We start from the raw sequence: 9,487 nt of genomic DNA, 5'->3' as shown, positions 1-9,487 counted from the left end.
TGTGGGAAACGATCATAATTCCTCCTAAGTAGTCCAATACTACAAAACCATAGTCATGCGTACTGAAAAGTTCAAAGTTTTGGTCAATCATCATATGCAATATATGTTGCGGCTTCGGATGAAAGGTAGGATTACAGGTTTTCGTGGTCAATGACCGTTCAGCTGAATCGTGCTAGCACGCCGTAAGCCTGTATACACCGCACGAATTCATGAAGTATTTGTTCGCAAACTCAACCTAGAGATGTACTTTACCTGCTCTTCCCAATATTCCTTGCCCGGGAAGTGGTTATCTTTCAGCTTGAGGCGTCCCACCCTGATATAAGCCGTGATGATGTACTCCACCGGCTGCATACTCTCTTATTTTGCGTAATGTGGATAATTATTTACTTTCCTATCTTCAGTGGGCTACGAAGGTGAGCAACAGTCAGTGCTTAAATACCGATGAGGTGAGCCGATTTCATCTGGATATAAATAGGCGCTGCATTCTTCCTTCGGACATATCAGAAAACAGTTAATATCCTTTACCTAGCTTTATCGTAGATGTAAGTGACGGTGTTACTCGGCGAGACCGAGTATTTATTTTAGGTCTTTCTTAACGGAACATTGATTCCTGTTTCTTTTTATATACAGCAGGGTCGTTTAGTTTGCCTAGCAGAAAAGAGACTGTTCCGAAAAGTTCATGTAAATCGTCGCCGTAGAGCAAGAATTGCTTTGGCTGTTGTCACGAAACAATGACACGTCGCACCTTAGAACTCGATCAGCCACAGATACTATTTGAGTGTGCTGCCGCGTAATATTTCAGTTAAAATTTCAGTATGTCACTTCAAACAGTTTTTCTACCAAAACAGTAATTAATAATTTCGGTGAGAATGTAGGATCTGTTATTCTTCAAGTTATTTTGATCACTTAAACGTCGAGATCGCATCGAATCTTAGACTGTTATTGTGAAATTACCACAGATTGTATATCCTGAGGGAAATGTTGCGTAACCATTATGTTATAATAGTAACTCTGGAATTACCCCACAGATTGCAACTCAAGGAATTAACTGAAACTCTTTCAAGGGATTCTTCTAAATTAGTCACTTCAAACAAATTAAGGTTTTCCTCTTTCTGTTTCTTCAGAATTAAGATTCAAACACTTTTCCTCAAATTAGTTTTGGCTTACTTTCCATAGATGAAACTTCAGCGTCTGTTCCGACGTGCCTAATATTTTCAAAAATAGACTGATCACTAATAACTTCCAAAGTATCGTTAACTCGTCAGCAAAAGTCGAAATTCAAGCCCTTTCCTTTAAATATCACTCGCAGGCTTTCAACTGTTACTCAGAAATCGATATAACTGAATAATCTCTTCTTTGCTTGTCGGTAGAATCACTGCGCTACTCAACATACATAATCGACACACATTTAAATTAGCACACTTTTCAGTAATAATACTTGACTTAATATTCAGTGATCATTGCACGTTCAAGACCTCTTTTGAACTAGCACACCATATATAATTCAATTTCAAACATCTATTGAATAAGAATGCACCAGAAGATCTGACAACGATGGCGCGGCGTTCTCTCCATCCCGAACCGTCGGCGTCCTTTTGTTTATTGATACGTACTGCCGATTGCTGCTTGGTAGAACACCGATGGGCCACTATTCCAAAATCTCCCCAGTCCGACAGGAAAAACAACATTTTAGCACAAACATCATACACAAAATACGTAATTAAATAACACGCTTTTCTTGTTTACCTGATGTCGTTCAAGTAGAAACTAAGGACGGTACTGCTCACAATAATCTGGAGCGACATGAGCATTACTTGAATAATAGCGTCTCTTTTTATGTATAAATTATTTGTACGTAACTTCCTTGCGCGAATGTGTGCTCTTTTATTAAATAAATATTTCAGGTTACCTGCGAAAAATGAAAGAAAACGTGTATGAACTGTAATTCAGATTGACGATATCACGGAAATCAACTTGTGGCTGAAGCGAATCGGGAGAATTGTATTTTCAAATATGTAAAAATTTAAAAAAAAAGTAAAGAAAAGAGCGAGGAGCGAAGCTGCTCTCAGCAAACTGAATTTTCCAAGCTTCTCTTGTTTCCATCGAACTGAGCAGACGTATTTAGTATAAGTGTCTGTGTAATGTACATAGATTTGATTTATCATTAAATACATTAAAAACAGTGTATATTCTTGTAATCATTTATAACAGTTAGTTCTCCCAGCACTTATTAAGCTGTACGTGAATTATGGTTTTTGTAATATTTATTTCAGAAAAACTAGCTGGAACCGCGAGCTCAGCAGATCATGGCAAAGAGAAACAATGCGCCCAATGCGATTCGCGTTCAGCTGTTGATTTCATTCTGCGTCCGTGAGATTATCTGCGGATCGTTTAACAGTGACTTGCGATCTGGCCATTGTCTCCGTACTGTGAATCTGCTACTCTGGCTTCTGCCAGTTACAGGCCCCACAGAAATTGCTACGGATAGTAAAAGGTGAAAACTTCAAGCGCCAGTTTCATTCTGAAATCACTGCATTCTTTTTAAATGCAAATTAGATGCATTAGGAAGAATGCGCGCCACCATCAACAATGACCGTTCCTCCACTGCTCAATGAGAAGGAAATTAAATCTTTTGACAAGTTGATTTCTGCACATTTTGCTGCTTTATTCAAATATCGGATCAAAACGTGTCAGCCACAAGCTTTGTGAAGGTGTCACAAACAAACTGGAGGTGCGGAAAATGGAGATCACTTCCCTAGCACCGTCGTGTTTGTCTGAAGTAACGACACTGATTACCTGTGTGTTGCGTCTGTCTTTTGTCGTTCCAGTGATTCAGTTTTGCCTAAAATACGCTAGGCGATCGATGAAGCAGTCTTTGTCGCAACTGGCCACACACAAAGGTGGCAGAACCGAAATTTCTTTGGCGTTCGGCGAAGTTAGACATCGTTGTTGTGGTCTTCACTCCGAAGACTACTTTGATGCTGCTCTCCACGCTAATTCGTCTTGTACAAGTTTCTTACTTTGTGCGAGACTGCTGCAATCTGCACCCACGTAGTCAAACTTTCGTCTCCCTCTACAACATTTTGGGCCCACATTTTCTCTCGATTATCAAACGAATGATTCCGTGATGCCTCAGGACCTTTAGTCAAGTTCTGCCACAAAGCTATTTTCTCCTCAGTTCGACGCGGTGTCACTTTATTATCTGCTCGATCTATCCATGAAATGTTCAGCGTTCTCCTGTAGCAGCACATTCCGAAAGACTCTCTTCTTGTCTGTACTGCTTGTCGTTCACATTCCACTTCCACATAAACCTACGCTCCAGACAAGCACATTCAGAGAAGACTTTGTAACACATAATTTATGTTCGTGATTAAAAAATTTTATGCTTGTCTTAGAAGTACCAGTCTGCAGTTTATATCCTCATAGCAGATCTCATCTATTATTTATCGTGTCTCATTTCCTAACCTAATTCCATCAGCATCGTCAGATTATTTCGATTACACTCCATTACCTATGTCATACGTTCGTTGGTACTTTTCGTGTTTCATTGATCTTCCCTCAGTCCCTGTTTTTCACTCAGTATTTTGCACGTTATATCCAACGGGTCCTTTAATTCTTCTTCATTTTCATCGAGGATAGCAACGTAATTACTTATCTTATCACTGATATCCTTTTACCCTAAACTTTAATTACTTATTCGACGTACAGGCTGAGAAGATTGCTTTCGCCCTTCATATCCTTTTCAATAAGAGAATTTATATCATGGTGTTTCATTCCTGTGATTATCTCTTGGTTCTTGTACTTATTGTACACTGATCTGCGAAAATACACTCCTGGAAATTGAAATAAGAACACCGTGAATGAATTGTCCCAGGAAGGGGAAACTTTATTGACACATTACTGGGGTCAGATACATCACATGATCACACTGACAGAACCACAGGCACATAGACACAGGCAACAGAGCATGCACAATGTCAGCACTAGTACAGTGTATATCCACATTTCGCAGCAATTCAGGCTGCTATTCTCCCATGGAGACGATAGTAGAGATGCTGGATGTAGTCCTGTGGAACGGCTTGCCATGCCATTTCCACCTGGCGCCTCAGTTGGACCAGCGTTCGTGCTGGACGTGCAGACCGCGTGAGACGATGCTTCATCCAGTCCCAAACATGCTCAATGGGGGACAGATCCGGAGATCTTGCTGGCCAGGGTAGTTGACTTAAACCTTCTAGAGCACGTTGGGTGGCACGGGATACATGCGGACGTGCATTGTCCTGTTGGAACAGCAAGTTCCCTTGCCGGTCTAGGAATGGTAGAACGATGGGTTCGATGACGGTTTGGATGTACCGTGCACTATTCAGTGTCCCCTCGACGATCACCAGTGGTGTACAGCCAGTGTAGGAGATCGCTCCCCACACCATGATGCCGGGTGTTGGCCCTGTGTGCCTCGGTCGTATGCAGTCCTGATTGTGGCGGTCACCTGCACGGCGCCAAACACGCATACGACCATCATTGGCACCAAGGCAGAAGCGACTCTCATCGCTGAAGACGACACGTCTCCATTCGTCCCTCCATTCACGCCTGTCGCGACACCACTGGAGGCGGGCTGCACGATGTTGGGGCGTGATCGGAAGACGGCCTAACGGTGTGCGGGACCGTAGCCCAGCTTCATGGAGACGGTTGCGAATGGTCCTCGCCGATACCCCAGGAGCAACAGTGTCCCTAATTTGCTGGGAAGTGGCGGTCGGTCCCCTACAGCACTGCGTAGGATCCTACGGTCTTGGCGTGCATCCGTGCATCGCTGCCGTCCGGTGCCAGGTCGACGGGCACGTGCACCTTCCGCCGACCACTGGCGACAACATCGATGTACTGTGGAGACCTCACGCCCCACGTGTTGAGCAATTCGGCGGTACGTCCACCCGGCCTCCCGCATGCCCACTATACGCCCTCGCTCAAAGTCCGTCAACTGCACATACGGTTCACGTCCACGCTGTCGCGGCATGCTACCAGTGTTAAAGACTGCGATGGAGCTCCGTATGCCACGGCAAACTGGCTGACACTGACGGCGGCGGTGCACAAATGCTGCGCAGCTAGCGCCATTCGACGGCCAACACCGCGGTTCCTGGTGTGTCCGCTGTGCCGTGTGTGTGATCATTGCTTGTACAGCCCTCTCGCATTGTCCGGAGCAAGTATGGTGGGTCTGACACACCGGTGTCAATGTGTTCTTTTTTCCATTTCCAGGAGTGTATAATAACCACCTATGTAATAGCCAGTATGTCCATCTTTGGCACGGATAACAGTGGCTACGCGTCGTGGCATGGGAGTAATGAGGCACTGGTATGTCGCTGGAGGGAGCTGGCACCACATCTGCACACGTGTCACCTAATTCCCGTAAATTTCGGGGAGGAGGGCGATGAGCTCTGACGCCACGTTCAATAACATCCCAGATGTGTTAATCGTGTCAAGATCTGGCTAGTTGGGGTGCTCAGCACATCTGTTGTAACACACCACTGTATTCCTCGAACTACTCCATCCCTAAAAATGGTTCAAATGGCTCTGAGCACTATGGGACTTAACATCTCAGGTCATCAGTTGAAACACGTATGTAACATAGCAGCGATGGCGAGGCATTGTAGCATCTGTGACCAGAGAGTATGCGCTTGACCGCGCGAGTGTTGCGAGCGGTTCTCAGTCTGTCAGTCAGTCGTTGCGAGTCTGGAGCTCTGTCTAGTTGTCGCTTTGCAGAGCAGTGCTCTGTCAGTAGTCGTCGCGTGCAGTACGCTAATAGTCGTCATGCAGAGCGGTCGGTCAGTAGTAGCAGCCCAGTGCGGTTGTGTGATGTAGGCGGTCGGCAACACTGGTCAAGATGGTGAATAAGGTATACTATTAATTAATATAATCATTAGATAATGAAAAAATTTATTTATTGTAATTATTCTCCAACAAGTCCCCCAATAATAATTTTTATTTCAAAAGCATTTTCTCAAAAAATTTTATTTTTTATTGAACTAAAGATTTCGTTGCACTTCCCATTTCACTCCATTTTTTTTAAAGAAAAATTTCAGTAAAATCACCAAAAAAAGAAATATTATTATTTGCAATGCAGTTCCTCCAAGCCGTGCGCACAAAAAAGAGCAGAAATGTGACATCCATTTATTCTGAGGTAAGACTTTAATTCTGATTGTTTTGCACAGGGCCAAAGACCGATGTTTCGGTTTAATTGAATTTTCTTATCACTGAATAGACTTTAATTTTTTGTGAAGAATTTATATTTGAGTCAGATTGCTAATTTTTGTTTAATTGTCATTGTCACTAGATTCCATTGTGGGCAGGTTACACTTAGCGCAATGTCCATTAGCATCCCTAAATAATATTGTCAATTATTTTAAATTTTGCGGGGAGGTTACACTTGGCGACACCCAGTCCAGGATCGTATTTCGTTGAGAGTCTTTTGAGCGACAGTCAGATATCTGCTCTTATTTGCTTAGATATAATTAGGATTTGGCGCAACGCTTTTATTAATCTTGTGACTTTCTTTCTACAGGTCAACGACAATTCATTGCTCTGTTGTATTTGTGTGTTGCTTTTGCATTGTGCTCATTTGTTTTGTGAATAATTGTGACTATTGCAAAAATGCCGCGAAAGACTATGAATAGTGTATCGCGAGGTATTACGAACGAAACTACCGATTTAAACAACTTTACCGATAGGACATGTGACACGCAGTGTAATCATGACATTCCTGCGTTCACTGACAATCAGTGCATTCCAACCACTAATGATGACTTTTACCTTAATGATGAACAAACGAACTCAATTGTCTCGTCTGTTAATTTGACGACAATTGATGACGCGGGACGCTCTATTGCAATGAGCGCTGCCGAGCTTAACACACCCGATTTGGAAAATTCAAGTAACATACAAACAAATTTTTCGAATGAAAATGGTCAGTGTAGTGAAAGTACGACGGATTTATTTAATTCCGAAATAGGGACTGACAGTGTATGTTTAACTGGCAAACCTTTTTGTAAATTACAGAATGACCAAATGGTCACGCAAAAAGAGACAATTCCAGATCGACCATTGAACAGCACAGAGAATAGAAATGCTAATTTTGAATCGGATCCAATTATGACATTTTTGCGGCAAAATTTCAAACAACAGAACGAAAAACAAGACAAACTTAGTGAACAGGTCAAACAACAGAATGAAAATTTCAAACAACTTAGGGAAGATAACAAACACTTAAATGAGAAACTTGACAATAATGACGTAAATCTCAAACAACTTAGTGAACAGGTCAGACAACAGAATGAAAAATTAGACGACAATTCCAGACAGCTTAGTGAACAAATTAGAGCCGTTGCCGCGCAGTGCCATGACACTAAGGAACAGTTGCGCGTGGAAATTGAGGCTTGTTCACGAAAAAATAGCGAAGAAATTAAGTCTGTTGCGCAAGAATTAAGAGAAATGCAAACAGCCGCAACAGATACACTCAGAGACGAAATTAGCGGAGTCGCTAAACAATGCTCTGAAAAAGCTACACAATTACGGGACGAGTTTAGAGCAATGACGGTAGAACTTTCGCGCACTATGGACGCAAAGATAGACGCGAAATTCGAACAGCAGAACACTCAGATTAACGAGCGCTTTAATCAGCACATACAGAACAGTGATACGCGTTTCCACAGATTTATTCAAGATCAAAACAAAGTAAAACGACAAGTCATGGAAACAATCACTGCACAAAGACAAGAGGACAAACGTAAAATGTTCGCGAAAGCGAAGACGTATGTAGATAATAATATTACTACAGTGTCCGACAAAATTAATACCATAGAACAATTGAACGCGGAATTACGGGATGAAATTTCTGATCTTAAATCAAAAACAGATACACACACAGTAAATATTCAAACAGTGACAGACAGATTCGAACAATTAGATCTAACACAGGATTGCGATGTCATCAAAGCTGATGTTAAAAAACTGAGCGAAACTACGCGCAAGTTGCAAAAACAGATTAATGCGTCCGATTCTAAAACCGATGATCAGGTTAAGATACTGACCGAAAAATATGATGAATTGGCCAGTCGTATTGATGCTATCGAAAGTGCTAATGATAATAAATCAGACGATACTGCACCGATTTCATTTAACCAAACACCTGAATTTCAAAACTTACAACAGACAATTAATGAGATCGATTCATCTAACAACACGTTACGTAGGAAGTTATCAAATTTACAACAAGAAGTAACAGAGATGAAAAACACTTCAGTTAATAACATACCACAACAGTTGCCACTTTATGAACATGTGTCAGACTCACGCAGCGCGTATAATGTGAGTAATTTACAGAGACTACGAGACGTAAAATCCGAAAAGCCACGCGACTTAAAATCTGAAAAGCTACGTAACTTGAAGTACGAAACGACACAGACAAACAGATTCACACACAAACCCGAACGTGTTCTCAAATTCAGTGACGAGAACGTTGATAATAAGCAGTGTGCATTTGTAAGAAAATGTAAGGAATTTAATAATGGGAGAACACAGATACACGCTTTGCACTGTATACGACAATTTATCTTTGTACATTCACCGCTACTACCTGTAATGCAGAAGCTAGCTTTGAACCTGATGCGACAATTTGCTATTGCATTTTCATCAGCATTGCGTGTAATGAGGAAACTTGAATTAACGTGCTTACAACTATTTGCTTTTGAATTTTTACCGCTATTGGGTGCAACGCAAAAGCTAAAATTTAGTTGCAGTGCGTAAATGACCTCAGGGGATTCATTACGCTTTAATGAATATGTGCCGTAGCGAGCATAGGGCCCCGAGCTGTAGTAGTGCTGTTTCATCTTTAGTTTTCTGCACTGCTGCCTTTTCTTCTACTATCCTTTATATCTATCAAAACTGCTCTTTAACTATTGCTCTATCTAGTATTAAGAAACGAGTAATGAAAACCCGATATGACAAATATTTTACCGAATGTGACAGTTATCAGTAGGCACTCCCGTAATGACAACTACCGCCGTAATTTTAATAACAGATAAAATCGTAATCATCAGTATGTGTAAAATTTTGAGCAACCGGAACCATATTTTCGTAACAATAGATGCTTTTCACCACAATAGCATGAAAGTCAGCCGCTTAGCATACCTAACCAACAATGCAGTCTACAAGGTCAACCAGGCTTTAATGTTTCGCCGCGTGCACGTATAGTCCCAGCTCCAACAAATAGTGACGCATGGCAGCAAAGAAATAACTACGTACAGACAACACTCTATTTCAATTCCTATCGCAATACACCGTATAGGAATGATTATTACGACAGACGTAAAAACGATGAGCACAATTACCAGCGTACATATAATAACAGTCGGTCTCACCAACAGCAAAATCATACGCAAGAACATATTCTCATGAATGAACCCGACAATAGGTACCATCCAGAGCGTAACACGTCTGGAAGAAG

The sequence above is a fragment of the Schistocerca serialis genome, chromosome 1 (assembly GCF_023864345.2).
Source record: "Schistocerca serialis cubense isolate TAMUIC-IGC-003099 chromosome 1, iqSchSeri2.2, whole genome shotgun sequence".
In the NCBI taxonomy this organism is placed as follows: domain Eukaryota; kingdom Metazoa; phylum Arthropoda; class Insecta; order Orthoptera; family Acrididae; genus Schistocerca; species Schistocerca serialis.
This window is presented reverse-complemented; position numbering follows the sequence as displayed.